This window comes from Euleptes europaea, chromosome 3 (assembly GCF_029931775.1).
Source record: "Euleptes europaea isolate rEulEur1 chromosome 3, rEulEur1.hap1, whole genome shotgun sequence".
NCBI lineage: Eukaryota > Metazoa > Chordata > Lepidosauria > Squamata > Sphaerodactylidae > Euleptes > Euleptes europaea.
This window is the reverse complement of record NC_079314.1, coordinates 93,068,665-93,087,482: the sequence shown is the minus strand read 5'-3', so window position 1 is coordinate 93,087,482 and position 18,818 is coordinate 93,068,665. Positions and strand designations below refer to the sequence as shown.

At 44.1% G+C, this 18,818-nt stretch overlaps 2 protein-coding genes across 2 annotated transcripts in view; both read right to left on the bottom strand.

Annotated features, from left to right (window-relative positions):
• Window positions 1–18,818, bottom strand: part of PVALB (parvalbumin) — a 179,728-nt gene that overhangs the window by 53,121 nt on the left and 107,789 nt on the right. The gene's annotated exons all lie outside the window — the stretch shown is intronic.
• IFT27 (intraflagellar transport 27) overlaps window positions 1–18,818 on the bottom strand; it is a 195,563-nt gene that overhangs the window by 90,836 nt on the left and 85,909 nt on the right. The window lies entirely within an intron of this gene.

The window sequence follows — 18,818 nt, the reverse complement described above, 5'->3', positions numbered from 1 at the left end:
CTGAATTAATCAACACTCCCTCTCCCCAGGATTCTTATAAACCAGCCCTATGCCAAGTGAGGCAGAGTGATGAACTAGCCACTCAACTACCATCAAGTTCTCTTCTTGAGGGACGCTAAGCCATGGCACCTGCTTATGTATTTTCCAGTGTTCACTTGTTTCTTGAGTCTTGAGGATAAAATCCAAAGAGTCTTGAATTGATAAGATTCAAGTAAACCCTATCAGTTGTTCATTGGTCGAGTTCGCTACTTAGTGCTTAGAGAACCGTAGAATGTACCGGCTTGAAGGAAATCATGCGCTATCTGCAATACGCTCTCTTGACACATTTATCCTAGGTAAGCCATGCCCATTCCAGTTTAGGACGGGGAATGATAGAATACTTACAACTGTAATTTCTTGTAATGCTTTGTTTATGACGTACACTTGTTACAGCGCAACGGTCCTTACCGGCAACACTAAACACAATTCGTCTTTAAGTGTACCGGGTCGCTTGGATATCACATCGAGCTGAAGAAGCTACTCGAAACATGGACCCATGACTAGCCACACGTACTCCAGCTGCTAGTAATTGGACCTTGCCTTTGGGTGCGTTTGGACTTTATCCCCCATCCCTCACTGAGGTTTCCCAAATATAGCATTTTCTCTGTTGGCGTATTTGTGGGGTGATATTTCTGTATCCAGAGGCTTCCTGCCTCTGTTGTTTATTGATGTCGTTGTGCTTCACTGTATATAACTGCATTGCACATTGTTGTTCTTTCACTGTACATATTCACTGCTTTTTTTGTGTTAGCATGAAATGAATGTCTAACAAACTCAGTTTGCAAGTTATGCTTTATTATCTATGAGCCTCCGTCCTGCCATTCTCTTAAGGTATCTTAACTCTGGCACCGGTTATCGTTCTTATTTGTAACTGCTAGGTAGTAGCAGGAGATCTCCTGCTAATTCAACATCTCCAGCCAATAGAGATTAGATCACCTGGAGAAAAATGGCCGCTGTGGCAATTGAACTCTATGGCATTGAAGCCCCTCCCCTCCCCAAACCCCGCCCTCCTCAGGCTCCACCCCCAAAATCTCCCGCCGGTGGCAAAGAGGGACCTGGCAACCCTATGAATTGAATAGAAAAAAAACCCAGGGAACTTTGGGTTGGTCCCTATCAGCTGACTGACTAGCAAAGCTGTAGTGTCACAGTTCTGCTCTGGCTTAGCTGTTTATCCCTGTAGCTCAGTGGTTCCCACTTCCCAACCTTTTTTTGACCAGGGACCACTAGGACTTTTTTGTTCGGTGCAGGGACCCCAAGGTTCAAAATAAAAATTCAGAGAATTTGAAAATAAACTTTAATCATAACTGTTAGTGAAACATTAAACTTAGAATAATATTTGAATATATATTTTTATAATAGAAAACTTTTAATTGAAAATATTAATTTATTACGGGTTTATAACTTTGTTTCGCGGACCTTAATTTAGTTCTCGCGGACCCCTGGGGGTCCATGGACCCCTGGTTGGGAACCAGTGCTGTAGCTGAACAGAAGGCAAACTCTCAGGAAATTGAAACCAAACACATCATGTCTTTCTCCAAACAACTGATCCTGGCTCCTCATTGCCCTCTTGGAAAAAAAGGTACTTTAGAAGAGCAAAAAGCTAGAGAATTGCAGAGAAGCAATACCATATGATATATAAATACATATTTTAAAATGTCATGTAAAAAGACTCTGAAACCCATTCCTGACCTTATGGATTTATCATCCAAAAAAACCTATGTATATTTCAAGTGCAGAAATAGTAAAAATAGTGTACATGTTTAAGTAAATACAAAATACCCCTTTATTTACAAAGCATTTACGGTAAATACCCCTTTATTTACAAATTGTCTTTTTTAGATTGTCACATTTAGTACAGACCATCCACATCCCTTTGTTTATTACGCATTCTTTGCATTTTTGTGTGATGTTTCATCCCTGTGTGTTGCTATTTATTTTATGACCACCGAGGAAGGCGATTGTCGTTACACATTTGATCTTTTATCAGTGCTTTATAAATAAAGGAATATTTTGTATTTATTTAAACATGTACACTGTATTATTCCTGCTTTCGAAATGTACATAGGTTTTTTTTTAAGGATGGTTATAACTTGAGGATTACGTTTCAGAATCTTTTTACATGACACTTCAAAAATTTTGTATTTATATATGGTATTTTTCTCTCTGCAATTCTCTGCTTTTTGGTTTTGATTTTTGTTGCAGTTGTTCCCTTTTTGTTCGGATGGGTGCTTTAGAAAAGGCCAGGAGGTATTACTTTTGCACCTGCACAAAGCATCCACACATTAGCCGATGTCTCCATTGCAGGAAGACGTTGCTTGGAACCTCACAAAAATCTGTGACTGTCTCTGCTCCCACTGCTGACATTTCCTGGTTGGCCCCATCCCCATGGCAAACATTTTGGGATTCACCCCATCCTCATGGCTGCCATTTTGGGGTAGTGCCCACTGTTTCTCAAAATTCCAAATGCTCTCAACAAGATTCAGAAGCCCTGCACGAATTTATAGGATGCTTTGGAGGACATTGATTCATAGGGTCGCCATGAGTCGGAAGCGACTTGACTGCATTTAACACACACACTCTAGGGTTGCCAAGTCCCTCTTCGCCACCGACGGAGGTTTTTGCGGCGGAAAGGGTGGGGTTTGGGGAGGGGAAGGACTTCAATGCCATAGAGTCCAATTGCCAAAGCAGCCATTTTCTCCAGGTGAACTGATCTCTATCGGCTGGAGATCAGTTGTAATAGCAGGAGATCTCCAGCTAGTACCTCACCTGTCTGACTTCTGATGAATATATTGTTTCCTCACCTGTCTGACTTCTGATGACTATATTGTTGCTAAAGAAGAAGGAAAGAAAAAAATATATTGTTAGAATCATTATATACATGGTGATGTGTTTATTTACCTATATTTAAACCAGGATTATATACTTACCTGTTTGTATGCACCTACTTGTGAACAATACATGTGACTTTGTAATTTATGACCTGTGCTTGGATATGACTTTTGCATTATGATGGTAATATTGGAATTATATTGAAATTGCTTGGAATATTTGTTTTCAGTGTGAATTTTGGTTTAACTACTATATACACAGAAGTGTCTATCTTTATATTAATTAGTACCTGGAGGTTGGCAACCCTAACACACACACATCTAAACTACCATAGAGTAGATAGTAGTAATGCCATAGTATTCCCTATGACTATGTATGGGTGTAAAAGCTGGCCAATGAAGAAAGCAGAGAGGAAGAAAATATATACCTTTGAAATGTGGTGTTGGAGGAGAATTTTACAGATATTGTGGACCACCAAAAAGACAAATCAGTGGGTTCTTGATCAATTTAGCCCAAACTGTCACTGGAAGCTAAAATGATGAAACTGAGGCTTTGGTCCCATTATGAGAAGACAAGAGTCCCTGAAAAAGACAATAAGGCTAGGAAAAGTTGAAGGCAGCATGAAAAGAGGAAGACCCTTGAGATGGATTGACTCTATAAAGAAGCCACAGCCCTCAGTTTGGAAGACCTGCCTAACTCTGCATTTGACAGCAGCCATAAAAAGTGCCTGCAAGCAACTTTTTTACTACCGGTATTTCTGAAACATGCAAATGCTAATGCAGGACTCAATGTGGGGGGAAAAGTTGCTTTCTAGCAAATATAGACTTGTAATGACCACAGTGGGGGGAAAAAGATTATTTACCAAGGATGCCAGATAGCCTAAATCCAATAGAGTTGTCAGGTTGCAACCCAGAGATTTGCACCGTACCTTTGCATTCTCTGGAGATGAGGCAGCCACAGGTTCTACCATCTGTTCTGTTTTCCTGCCTCCTCCCCCACTTGTTGGACTCAGGAAGATTCTTGGTGTGTGGATTGTAGGGGAGGAAGAGATGACAGGTCCAGGGTAGGACAGGTTGGAGAAGCGCTGTAGCATTGGTTGCACCACTAAGGTGGTTTCATGTGAATTGCAAAATAGATATTGGAAGAGTTTGTTGTCTCTAAGAATGTCATGTTGGGAGAGGATCTGAATCTCTAGAGCAGTGGTTCCCAACCTTTTTTTGACCAGGGACCACTAGGACTTTTTTGTTTGGTGCAGGGACCCCAAGGTTCAAAATAAAAATACTGAGAATTTGAAAAATAAACTTTAATCATAACTGTTAGTTAAACATTAAACTTAGAATAATATTTGAATATATTTTTATAATAGAAAACTTTTAATTGAAAATATTAATTTATTATGGGTTTATAACTTTGTTTTGCGGACCTTACTTTAGTTCTCGGGGACCCCTGGGGGTCCGTGGACCCCCGGTTGGGAACCAGTGCTCTGGAGGCAACCCTCCCTGTCACATGACTCTTCAGTACCCCAAGGGGACTGAATCCTGTGTGTGTAAATTGCTGTCAAGTTACAGCTAACTTATGGCGACCCCGTAGGGTATTCAAGGTGAGAGACGTTCAGAGGTGGTGTGTCATTGTCTGCCTCCACATGGGCTGAGAGAGTTCTGAGAGAGCTGTGACTGGTGCAAGGTCACCCAGCAGGCTTCATGTGGAGGACTGGGAATTGAACCCAGTTCTCCAGATTAGAGTCTACCACTAGCCCACGCTGGACTGAACTTTGGCAATCCCCAAACAAGCATTTACTTACCCTCTTCTAGGCATCAATCACCCTGACCCCAATTATCTGAGATATAAACTAGCTCCCCTCAGCCCTTTATCAGCCTGGTCTTTACTTAGGGTTGCCAACCTCCAGGTACTAGTAGCTGGAGATCTCCTGCTATTACAACTGATCTCCAGCCAATAGAGATCAGTTCACCTGGAGAAAATGGCCGCTTTGGCAATTGGACTCTATGGCATTGAAGTCCGCTCCCCAAACTCCGCCCTCCTCAGGCTCCACCCCAAAAATATCCCGCCGGTGGCGAAGAGGGAGCTGGCAACCCTACCTTTACTATCAGGGGAGCTCCAGCTGTACCTGCCCAAACCCAAAGACCTTCAGGATGCGTGAGAAGAATTAAAGCCAGAGTGCCATTTCGGTAGCCGCTAAGACTACTGCACAAGTTAATCAGCTCATTCCAGCTTCTTAAATAGCAATGCTTTCGGCCTTATTAAACGAAATCAAAAGAGACTGATTAAGAAAGAACTGTTATGCAGGACAGGATGGAGATGAAGAACAAGTTCATGCAATTTAAGTATTTTTGGTGCAGAGGTTTGATTAAATTGAGGACAGGGTCTGCCCAGCTCTGATAACTGTCATCTATTAATGATGACTGATCGCTTCTCTTCCTTTCAAACTGTGGTGGTGGTTTCAGTCAAGCCAATTTGGAGGCAGAGAAACAGTGCTTTTGAGAAAGAATTTACGGGGCTTTCTTCAGCCTGCGGTCCATGAGTTAATAAGTTGCTTGGGTCTGGGAGATGGGGGTTTAAACCTTGCTTCTGCTCCTGACTCATTCAGTGACCTGGGGCCAATCACACTTGTTCAGCCTCAGTCCCCCCTTTATTTGTAAAATGGGGACAACAAATGTCCCTATTTCGTGCAGTTATAGCAAGTTATATAAAGGCCGTAATGCACTTTGCAAATGAAAACTGTTTTATAAATTACTGATTGTACTAAAATGGAGAGGGGATAGAATCCTCCACATGTCTAAATATACATCTGTCTTCAGCTTGAAACTGTTGATCGTTTTATCAGAGACCCAAATGTCACCTGAAAGCAGGATTGCTCATGGTATGTGCTCTCTTGCCCCAATCTCATTTTAAATAAAAAGGTTTAGTGAGGGTTTGCATTTGGGAAGTGCTTTGAAATGGCAAAGCCTTACTTGATCAGAGGTGACAGAGTGGGACAAAAGAATATAGGTTTCCCAACCTCCAGGTGGGACCTGGAGATCTCCTGGAATTGCAACTGATCTCCAGACAGAGATCAGTCCCCCTGGAGAAAATGGGTTCTTCGGCGGGTGGACTCTTGGCATTATACACTGCAGAGGCCCCTCCCTAAAACCCCACCCTCCCCAGGCTCTACCCCCCCAAATCTCCAGGAATTTTCCAATCCAGAGCAGGCAACCCTAATATATGTATATGTACCATGGAAAGTGATAATATGTTTCAAAACAGTTTGCATTATTGCCCATCTCCAGGTAGAGCTGATCCTTGTGTGTGGCTTTCATCCAAGGAATGGTAACAGAATGCCACTCATACTCAAAGCATCTTTAGGCTTCAGACCGATACAGAAGGCAGAGTTAATAAGGCCGCTGGGCCGCTGATCCCTGCTTGTTGACATAGTCGGAGGGCAGAGCAAGGGGGAAGAAAGAAATCTGGGCAGGTGCAGGGCAGGGGCAAAAGTCATCTAAACATCCTCCTGCGAGCTTAGACATTGGCCTCATGTCTTTTCCTCCCCTCCCCTTATGTCTCAGCAGCCGTGCCAGAGGGTGGATGCGCTCTGACTGGCAGGCTGCTTGGAGGAGCCGCTAGTCTCAAATTACACAGTCTCAGAGCCCTGAGCATAAAATTAGCAGCAGAGTTTTTGGAGTGAGGCGCCAGGGGAAAATGTCACATTCAGCAGAAAGGGAAAAGAGGGAGGCCTGGACCCGTTCGAATGGTTTTGCGCTAGCTACCTTATTGTCCCCTCCCCTCATACAACCGTGTTATTTTCCTAAGGCAGCAGGTTTCTGGACATAAAGTATTTGGGAAATAGAAAAATTAGTTGAAGTCGGCCTTGAAAAAACACCACCGCTCAGATTTTAGTTGCCCTTTTCCTCAGATATTTCTCTGTTCCAGGTTATATCATTTCACAAGAATTCACATTGTCCCTCAAAAAATTCCCTACATGCTCACCGTGGGGTGGTCAAAAGCTAACATGACAGGAGCTGATAGGATGGTACCCTCCTTTCTATATTGTCATGGCCTAATGCCTGGCAGCAGTTCCTTCCTTTGAAGGGAAGGCCGGGAGTAGTCCACAAATTGTTTCTTCAAAAGCAAAAAATTGCCAAAGGGCGTGAGAAGCAGAGGCTGGCAGCTTTTCAGGAATGTGTTTAGGCTGTTATCTCCTCTAATATTATTTTATTCAATCTTGCCTTATTCAAAGGTGGAGAAAACTCCAGCGGAACAGGAAAGAGTTTGCAAGATAAATCTTACTCTGTCCTTGATTTTCAAGAAAGTAAAAGCTTTTGTTGTGTCTGTATATTCTCCCACTGTCATTTTGCCTCCCCTTATTTCCCTTCTCGTGCCCTCTTTTTTGATGAAGCTGGCTTTCAAAGGGGAATTAGATAAATTCATAGAGGATAGGGTAGGCTTTCAGTAGGGTTGCCAGCTCCGGGTTGGGAAATACCTGGAGGTTTTTGGGGCGGAGCCTGAGGAGGACGGGATTTGGGGAGGGGAGGGACTTCAATGCCATAGATTCCAAAGGCCAAAGTGGCCATTTTCTCCAGGTGAACTGATCTCTATCGGCTGGAGATCAGCTGTAATAGCAAGAGATCTCCAGCTAGTACCTGGAGGTTGGCAACCCTATCAATGACCTTTGTATCATGTGCTGCTTTTATGCCTGCGCAGTTAGTGGCATTCATCGGGTTGCCACAAGCTCAGAACTGACTAGATCAAATTGGACTGACCTTTGCTCTGAGCTGAATTGATGGTGGTTGTGGTTTTTATTTAGTACATTTTAGACCCACCCTCCTCTAAGGAGTTCAGGGCAGCATATATCGTTCTCCCCTCCTTGATTTTACCCTAACACTGAGGTATGTTTAGGATTGCCACCTCCAGGTAGGGCCTGGCAATCTCCCAAATTTAGAACTTATCTTCAGGTGACAGAGATCAGTTCCCCTGGAGAAAATGGCTGCTTTGAAGCGCGGACTCTATGGCATTATACCCCACTGAGGGTATAATGGCATTATACCTCACAGTGTCTAAAAAGCCCTTTTTCAGGGCCAAACTAGACATTTGGGCCCTCACAGTGTTTTTAATGGCCATCTCTGAAATGGAATCAGCCCCCATGGGTAAACCCTGTGGACGTGTAATTGATAGTTTGGCCCTTAGGCATTCAGTTTTGGTACTCCAACGTTGTGTAATGGATGTCAGTACTACATGATCCTCCTGATATGCATTTATTTTTGCCATTTTGGGTGAATAGGGCATACAGTTTCACTATGTGTGAATGGAAACCCAGATTTTTCATGGAACCTGTTCTTGTGTACCAAAGCTGTGCATACTTAGAAAATACATGTGTTGTCTCATTCACACAAAGTACCGTCCATGGTTATCAGCTGTTGTGTAGCATGCACCTCATTATAAGGAAGACCTACTGGACTTTTTGTTTTCTGAATCAGAACACTGCCTCATAATACTTTTCTTGAAAAAGAGTAAAGACTAAGTATTATGAGATGGATGGACTCAATAAAGGACACCACAGCCCTCAATTTGCAAAATCTGAGCAAGGCTGTCAAAGATAAGACATTTTGGAGGACTTTCATTCATAGGGTCGCCATGAGTCGGAAGTGACTTGACGGCACTTAACACACACACACACACACACACACACATTATGAAGCAGTGTTCTTATTCAGAAAATGAAAAGTCCAGTAGGTCATCTTCTTCTTTCTCTTCTTCTGCACAAAGTTTGTATCACAAAGGTTTGTTTCACAATCTTCCTTCAAGCTTTCCCCATCTGGGTGCTGGATTGAGTTGCCACAATAGAACAGATTTTAGCTGCTTGGCTGCTCTGGAGACCCTTTGTTGAAAAATTCGATATGCCAGGATGCCATTGGTATATTTCCCAATAGTGCTAAAACCATAAGAGAGGAAGAAACAGAAAACGTGTATCTTTGACCATTATAGTACCTTGCATATACACTGACGGGGCGCGCTTTTTGAATTTTTGAGAAAGTCAGAAGACCAAACCAAAGTGAAACGTTCTTAGTGAACTGACTGTTAGTTGGTGAATCAACATAACCCTGAGGACAGCTCCTCTGGCGCAGGGCAGTGAAGGAGCACAAGGTGATTGAGGCAGGGAGTGACAACTCCCTTGCGAGGGAGGAAAGGGTGGCTATAATTCTGGCCAATAAACCAGTTGTTTGAACGCTGCTCCAAGAGTCTGTCATGTTCCTGGGAGCATGGACACCTGACCGCTGCCCAGCGAACACACCCACTCTCCCCCACCTCACTCTGGGATGGATGCGGGCCCCAATACTACAGAACCCTGTTCAGATTTATGCCAGCGCACTAAAGCAACAGTGCAGGCTGCTCTTTCATATGTATTGTGAGACCCTGTACGTGTGCATGATATTGCCACTTCCTGATAAAGCACTCACAAAAACCTGTGTTTGGGCTGTAAAATATTTAACGATTATGAAGCAATATGTCAATTATCAGTTAGATTAATTTGTATATTTTCAGTTACGCAAATGGGCTTGCTTACACTGGCTTTTTGTTGATCTCTTATTCTGAATTTTGGCATAGTTAGGCTATTAATGAAAGGTTGCTGACCCCTGCAATTGGCAGAGGGGAAGAGGTTGGAGGAGATTGCCAATGCAGAGTTTGTTTGTTGTAAGTGGCAGCTGCAGGCAGTTCCAGTGTGGTTTGGGGCTACAGTGTGCGGGAAGGAGAATTAACTTTTTCCCTCATGCCTAACTTTTTTTTCACAGTCTCAGCTGCCCACTCCCTCAGGCTGTTATTTGCCATGAGATATGTTTAGCCTGAAGAGGAGAAGACTGAGAGGGGATATGATAACCATCTTCAACTACTTGAAGTGCTGTCATGTAGAGGATGGTGCCGAGTTGTTTTCTGTTGCCCCAGAGGGTCGGGCCAGAACCAACAGGTTGAAATTAAATCAAAAGAGTTTCCGTCTAGGCATTAGGAAGAATTTTCTAACAGAGCAGTTCCTCAGTGGAACAGGCTTCCTCGGGAGGTGGCGAGCTCTCCTTCCCTGGAGGTTTTTAAAAGGAGGTTAGATGGCCATCTGTCAGCAAGGCTAATTCTGTGACCTTAGGCAGATGATGAGAGGGAGGGCATCTTGGCCATCTTCTGGTCACTGGGTGTGTGTGTGTGTGGGGGGGTAGTTGGGAGTTTCCTGCATTGTGCAGGGGGTCGGACTAGATGACCCTGGTGGTCCCTTCCAACTCTATGATTCTATGGTACTTGTATATTTTATCTATGGACCAATAGCAGCTCTGGAAGAAAGGGATTGACAACACAAAGAGCTCTCTTGCTATTTCTTAAAACAAAAAACAACCCAAAGCATTGAGAGCTCTTTGTGGTTCTCCCATCTTCATGCCTAGAAGAAGATAATTAAGGGTGTTGAAACAGGATTTGAAGGGAGGGAACAAGGGGCCATCACGCAAGGTTTCTGGAAGGGAGTTTGGCGTAAGGGCATGTGCAAAAATGTTCTCTGTTCTCCTTGTGGACCAATTTATGCTGGACCTAGCTTTTCTTCAAGGTGATTTGGCATCACATCCCTCGAGTCTTCTGAGGATGGAGCAAGGCTATGGACAGGAAGCCTTGTTAACAGATACCCCAGAGGAAGGAAAGGCAGTGCTGATTCTGCCTCCTCGGTTTACACAAGGACTGCGCAATCAGCACCACCGCAGGAAGAGAACACCAAACAAGCACCAAACGTGAAATTCCAGAGTGACCCTGGCATCCAGCAACCTTCTGTCCTGATAGCAGGGCCAGAGGAAAGAGCAGAGCTTCTCTTGTGTGAGCATAGCCCAATGAATGAATAATTGGACCTTTGGGCTATAACTTCTGGGAATCACCTGAAGCTGCCTTATACTGATTCAGACCATTGCTGTATCAAGGCTAATAGGACTTCTCTGCATGGAGTTTTCCCCATCAGTTCTGGTCCCCATACTGCTTTGGTTTATCTCCTAATTTCCACACACCTTTTTATTGCTTCAGTTGCCCACCCCCCCGGGGGGTCCGGTTCTTTTGAGACCACTTTCACCCAGTCTTTTTCTGAAAGCTGATTTTAAGTCACCCTTTTCCTTGCGCTTAATGTTTCTGTTGATTTTCTTTGTTCCGCCCAAGTCTCACCCACTTCCAGCCCACTTTTTAATGTTTGGCCTGTCATTGTCATCAAACATCTCCCCTCCGCCCAGAAGACAAGTGCTTTTGTTTTGTTTTGTTTTTTAAGGCACTAAAATATTGATAGGTTGATATAGTGTTGTAATGATAGTTTAAGCTGTCTCTAGCATCTTCCAAGATATAAGGGGAAAAGGCATTTCTCTGCTAAGGAAGAGGCTAGAGATTTACTTTTCTATAAAAATGAAAGCTGGGAACTCAGTGGAACAGGCTTCCTCGGGAGGTGGTAAGCTCTCCTTCCCTGGAGGTTTTTAAGAAGAGGTTAGATGGCCATCTGTCAGCAATGCTGATTCTATGACCTTAAGCAGATGATGAGAGAGAGGGCATCTTGGTCATGTTATGGGCATGGAGTAGGGGTCACTGTGTGTGTGTGTGTGGGGGAAGTAGTTGTGAATTTCCTGCATTATTCAGGGGGTTGGACTAGATGACCCTGGTGGTCCCTTCCAACTCTATGATTCTATATTGATATATCAATATTTTAATGCCTTTTAAAAATGCAGCCATCATATCAATATAAGCACGTGCAAAAAAATAAATAAAAAGGAGAGGTGTTGTGACGCCACTAATGATAACAGCACCCTCCCTTGAAAATCCTATTATTTAAGAAAGAAAATAAACTGACTCAACAACTGTGAAAATGCAGAGGGACGGCAGATATGTGGAAGAACCATGCTCAAACCGATTCCACTGCTTGTGGATAGACTGCAAAGAAAATCCGGAGTAAGTCAAGCGTGCAGAGAAGCCCAAACTCTACTATGACCAGCAGTGAATCTCCAGGGTCTCAGGTGGAGGTCTTTCACATCACCTACTATGTGAGACTTTTAACTGGAGATGGCAGGGATTGAACCTGGGACTTTTGTATGAAAAGCAGATGCTTTACCTCTGAGTCACAGCCCCTCCTGGTGGCTATGATTTGTAAGTTCCCAGTTCAACTATCATCTAGGAATTCCTAGGTAAGTCACCATCTCTCACTCTGCAACCCTCCAACCAGAATAGAATAATACTGGTCTACACCACAAAGTACTTGTAAGTATTACTGAGATTATGTGAATTTCTTGGTGTACACTGGACATGTGATTGTATGAATATTATTATCATTATCCATTCAAATCATTGCTCGATCCATCACGGTCATACTGGGTAATTTTGGGAAAGTAGCTATTTCAGTCTTGCATAGTCTACTTCTGTTTAACTAACCCCCTCTCCCTGGTCTACCACTGTGTATTTAATTTACTGAACCACAATATGAAATCTTAAAGCATATCTACTTCGTTAAATGATCCTGAGAACACAGTTTTTTTTAAAAAAAGAAGTGTTCTGTTGGATCATACCATGTCCCACCAGAAAGCATTAAAACAGTGATATTTAACCTATGGGTTTGCTTATCTACCACTGAGTCATTTCGTACCCCCTGTTAGTGATCATTCAAAGGCTAGAGTCTGGGACATATCTGGTTTTTTTTTTTTTTTAATATATTTTTTATTGCATTGGAGGTCTCCATACCTTTATAATTACAATTTACACTTTCCTTCTTCCAATACAAATTTCCCCCTTCCCCCCCTTTCCCTCCCCCACGGACCAATCCATAATATCATATTTTCATATTTTCAGCCATGAGCATAGCCTTTTTAGTTTTACTAAAGTCTCTTCGTTGGCTTCCAATTACTGTATGGGTTCCACTTAGTCTTCAATTCCATTTCTTCTGTTTCTCCCATCGTCTGTTGTATTAAGTATCCCAGTACATCTGTTTGCACATATTCGATCACATAATTATTCCACCTGTCCATAGTCCACTTTGTTTTATCTTTCCCTCCAAAAGCTATAACTGCATGAGCCGCTAATATCATCGCTTTAAACATCTCTTGTTCACTCTTTTCTGCCTTCTCACACCCCATTTTAGGACATATCTGGTTAGAAAAAAGATGACTGAGGAGGGAAATGATAATAATGCATAAAATTGTGCATGGGGTGGAGAAAGTGGATAGGGAGAACATTTTCTCCTTCTCCCATAATACTAGCACTTGAGGGTACCCAGTGAAGTCGATTCAATGCAGACAAAAGTAAACACTTCCTTACTCAATGAGTAATTCACTGCTACCAGATGCAGGAATGGTCATGAGCATAGATGGCTTTAACTGTGGTTAGATAAATTCATGGAGGAGTCTCACAGAGGAGAGCGACTAAAGGGAACCTTCATTTTCAGAGGGAGCAAACCTCTGACACCCAGTGCTAGGAGGCAACATGAGGGGAAGGCCTTGCCTCTAAGCCCTGTTAGTGGGGTCTCCAGGGTAAACCTGTGTGAAACAGGTTGCTGGACTACTAGTCTGATCCAGCAGGGCTCTTCTTATGTTTTTATCATAGGGATGAATAAGATAGATAATAAAATTCTTTGTACCCCGAACGTTCTATGGGATAAGTATGTGTAATGTGTGTTAGATTAATGGTGCCTACGGGTGCCAGATCTGCTTTTCACAGGAGATCTCCCACTTGCTCCCCCTGGATTTCTGCTGCTGCTCCACGAAGCAACAAAATGGGGGGGGGAAGGGTTGGCATCATGCCAATGCTGTGATGCCAGTTCCACGGTGACACTCTAAAACCATGGAGTTTCAGGTGAATCGTATTCTGAACACATGAAGCTGCCTTATACTGAATCAGACCCTTGGTTCATCAAAGTCAGTATTGTCTACTCAGACCAGCAGCGGCTCTCCAGGGTCTCAGGCAGGGGTCTTTCCCATCACCTACTTGCCTAGTCCCTTTAACTGGAGGTGCTGGGGATTGAACCTGGGACCTTCTGCATGCCAAGCACATGCTCTTCCACTGAGCCCCGGCCCCTCCCCTAAAGCATCCTAGAGCATCCTGACATGGTGACATCACTTATGGATTCATGCTGGAACTGACATGGCTTTCGTGTGACACCAATTACATAGTGCCCACCCCCCAGACTCTCCCACCAACTGACAGCGCTCAACTGGCAACCCTCCCCTATTTTCCCTCATCAAGCACTGGAGAAAAGAGGCTCAGGGCTGGGCTACATCCATGGCTTATATGCACCAATAAAAACAATTTCATTAACAGCAATGTCCACTAATCCATTCTTCTCCCACTCATCATTTTAATCAATGGACCCAGAACTGATTAATTATTCACACCACCAAATACCAGTCATTGTACCTAATTTGGATGATTAACATAAGCAACCCATCTGTTCTGTCTGACCTTTTTAAATTCCTGCCTTTCAAAAGGTTCATCAAATCAGCGGAATAATCTGAAGCTTACAAGTGGGGAACCTGCAAGGGCTCATTTCCTCCTGTACCCCCTTCCAACACTATTTCCTCTTTCTCTCCTCCTGGGAGTCCCCAGATTCTCTCCCCTTTCTATGCTTCCTTCACTCCTCCCCTCTCACCAACCAACCTTCTTTTTATCTGCCCCCCCCCATCTTCAGCTTTATTTATTTTGTATTTACTTCATTTATACCCTACCCTTCTCCATAGTGGAGACCCAATGCATCATTCTCCTCTCCTCCATTTTAGCCTACAACCTTGTGTGGTAGATATTAGGCTGAGAGAAAGTAACTCGCCCAGGGTCACCAGCAAGCTTTCATGGCAGGGTGGGGATTTGAAACTGGGTCTCCTAGATCCTAGTCTGACACTCTAACCACTACATGACTCTTGCTCTCACCTTTTTCTCCTTCCTTTCCTCTGGCATCCTCTGCCTGGAAAATGTCTGCCCAATAGAGCTTCCAACCTCCAGGTACTAGCTAGAGATCTCCTGCTATTACAACTGATCTCCAGCCAATAGAGATCAGTTCACCTGGAGAAAATGGCCACTTTTGTAATTGGACTATATGGCATTGAAGTCCCTCCCCTCCCCAGCCCCTGCCCTTTTCAGGCTCTGCCCCCCAAACCTCCCACCGGTGGTGAAGAGGGACCTGGCAAACCTATTGAATGGCCATGCCTCTCTCCCATTCCACACTCAGGAGCATGATCAAGGGTTGCCAGCTCTGAGTTGGGAAATTCCTGGAGATTTGGGGGACAGAACTGAGGAGTACAGAGTTTGGGGAGAGAAGAGAGCTCAGAAGGGATGTGATGTCATGAAGTCCGCCATCTGAAGCTGTCATTTTTCAGCAGGGGAACTGATCTCTGTAGTCTGGAGATCGGTTGTAATTCTGGGAGAACTCCGGCCCCTACCTGGAGGTTGGCAACCTTAGGGGCATCAGTGACTTGCTTGAGGAGAGCTTCTTGTTTTGTCCTTGGTGTATTTTTTTCCTGAAAAACTGAGCCTGCTGTTAACGTAGGAATCCAACAGTGTAATCTTTCATATCAACACAGAATGGGCTGAAAAGCTGCCGTTATAATATAATTACTTATTTATTACTACATCACTGTGTATGAATGGGAAACATGAGCACAGAGGAAGGACTGCTTCCTCTGATCAGCTAAACAAGAACCTGAAAGAACTGTGTTATGAAATCTGAATCTCCTCAATGATCCAGGAAAGACTCAGCACTTCTTAAGACTTTCTCTTGTGTTTCCGTTTGGGGCATGCCCTCAAGGTTATACCTCTGTTGCAATGCTAACATTTTGTGTTGCTCCTTGCTTTCCTTTTGATAGCCCCATGCTAGTCTTTGTTTCCAATGTTTTCTCCCCAGGATCAATGTAAAATTCTTTGCATTGGGGTTAAGAATCTTTTTGTTGGTAAAAAGTGGTAAAGGTGAAGGCTTTTTGGTGAATCTAGAAGAAGAAGAAGAGTTGGCTTTTATATGCCGATGTTCTCTACCGCTTAAGGGAGAATCAAGCCGGCTTACAATCACCTTCCCTCCCCCTCCCCACAACAGACACCTTGTGAGGTAGGTGGGGCTGAGAGAGCTCTAAGAGAACTGTGACTAGCCCAAAGTCACCCAGCAGGCTTCATGTGTAGGGTTGCCAGGTCCCTCTTCACCACCGGCGGGAGATTTTTGGGGCAGAGCCTGAGGAGGGTGGGGTTTGGGGAGGGACTTCAATGCCATAGAGTCCAATTGCCAAAGCGGCCATTTTCTCCAGGTGAACTGATTTCCATCAGCTGGCGATCAGTTGTAATAGAAGGAGATGTCCAGCTACTACCTGGAGGATGGCAACCCTATTCAAGTGGAAGAGTGGGGAAACCAACCCGGTTCACCAGATTAGCATCTGCCGCTCACGTGGAGGAGTGGGGAATCAAACCTGGTTCTCCAGATTAAAGTCCACTGCTCCAAACCGCTGCTCTTAACCACTACACCACGCTGGCTCTATGAAGCCACAATGACATTTGGAATGTTTCTGTGAGTTTGTGGAATAGCCTGGAGTTATACGAGGTAAAAGGGAGGGAGGGGGAGAGCGAGAGAGAGAGGAATTATTGATAAGGATTGGTGAATCAATAGATGCACACAGTGTTAAAAAAAAAACTGATTTAGAGGACGAAGAGAAGAAAGACCTAAGAATACCGGAAGGGTGAAATGGGGTTTGTCTAAAAAGTCAGTTATATGTGTGGGAGATCAAGCCACATTATGCTGTAATCGGGCTACAGCATTGACTAAGGGCTCCCTGCCCATCACTTCCTTCTCTTTTCCTCTGTATGATCATGCTCTGCAGGAGTTATGCTATCGCTCAGCAGCTGTAGCAACAAGGCAGGGCACAGAAAGTCTGCTGCATTGCTCCCTTCTTCCTAAATGGAGAAGGTATGGTAACTGTTCCCTGCACTTTCTGCATTTGGACTGGTCACTGGACGGTGCATGAAGGACTGCTGTCATGCTGAGCGCTCCACCTGTCTCTCTTTGAGACCCATCAGATGCAGCCTTCTTCTCTATCCATTGTTCAGTTAGTGTTTGAAACCAGTGTGTGTGTGTGTTTTAAGTGCCGTCAAGTCACTTCTGACTCATGGCGACCCTATGAATGAATGTCCTCCAAAATGTCCTATCTTTGACAGCCTTGCTCAGATCTTGCAAATTGAAGGCTGTGGCTTCCTTTATTGAGTCAATCCATCTCTTGTTGGGTCTTCCTCTTTTCCTGCTGCCCTCAACTTTTGCTAGCATGACTGTCTTTTCCAGTGACTCTTGTCGTCTCATGACGTGACCAATATACGATAGCCTCAGTTTAGTCATTTTAGCTTCTAGGGTCAGTTCAGGCTTGATTTGATCTGTAACCCACTGATTTGTTTTTTTGGCAGTCCATGGAATCCGTAACACTCTCCTCCAACACCACATTTCAAAGGAATCTATTTTCTTCCTATCAGCTTTCTTCACTGTCCAGCTTTCACACCCATACATAGTAATAGGGAATACGATGGCATGAATTAATCTAGTCTTGGTGGCCAGTGACACATCGTTACACTACAAAATATTTTCTAGCTCCTTCATGGCTGCCCTTCCCAGTCTCAATCTCCTTCTGATTGAAACCAATAGACGGTGACAATTTATTTCTCATCAGCTTAGAAATTTCTCATCAGCTTAGAAATCGTCCTCTGTTTATAGAAAATATTTACAGCTTGGCTTACATTTGTAGGTTTGCTAGTTCTGAGTTGGGAAATTCCTGGAGATTTTGTGTGTGGGGGAGCCTGCTTGTGGAGGGGAAGGAGCTCAGCAGATATAGTGCCATAGAGTCCACCCTCCAAAGCAGCCATTTTCCTGAGGGGAAATGATCTCTATTGTCTGAAAAACAGTTGGAATTACCCGACTTCTCCAGGCCCCACCTGGAGGCTGGCAACCCTATTTCTTGGTTTGCAAACTTGAGGTATGAATGCCACCATGGGTTGTACAGAGAACTTGGCAACCCTAGGTAGAGTCCCTTCTTAGTTCTGTTCGTTAGCTAGAAGTAGACTGCATGAATTCCCTTGTCCTGAAACCGATTGCTCCCATCCCTGTATCTTCTAATAAATGGATGTTGTTTTCAACACCCCTGCCTCTGCTATTTGAACCAAAGAGCAGGAACCTGAGTGAAGAGATCTCTGAAAGCAACTGTTGCGCTTATCTACTCTTCCTCTCTTAGCTTGGAACTTGAACTTGTCTCCAGTGCCAGCTGTTTGGGGGCCAATATGGTTACTCACATTATGCTCCTTTTAAACTTCTGAATTTTAGGCTGTCTGAAACACAACAATCTGCCCTAGCTAAATTTCATTTCCGGTTTTATTATCAGCCTCATAGTCAGTAGGATTGCCAACCTGATCTCCAGCCGATAGAGATCAGTTTACCTGGAGAATATGGCCACGTTGGCCATTGGACTCTATGGCATTGAAGTCCCCCCTCTCTCCAAACCCCGCCCTCCTCAGGCTCTGGTGGCGAAAAGGGACTTGGCAACCCTAATAGGATGATTGACGTTACGCCAAGCTACCCTTACCTGACGCCTGTTTCTGGGCCAAAAACTGCTCACTACCTGACACTTCTGAACCATTTATATGTCTGCAAAATGGACAGCTGGGGTTGGCTTTTGGAATTTCAGGAGCCTAAATCTCATCCTGTTCCACCAGCTGCTGCTTTTTGGGTTGGTTTGCTTTGCAGCACGGTGCCTTTGACTCAGCCGCCTGTCATGCAACCTTGTTCTGCGTTTCAAAAGGCCTTTCTTCCGGCAGCACTTCCTCAATCAGAGGAGGGAGGGCCATTGTCAGAAAACAAAAGCCTTCGGCAAGGTGGAACTCGCGGAAGCCTTGCAGAGAATTCGTGGTGCCCATTTCTTTTTCGGAGCAGAGAGAAAAAGCTCTGAAAACTATCCTTCTGCAACTGAAAC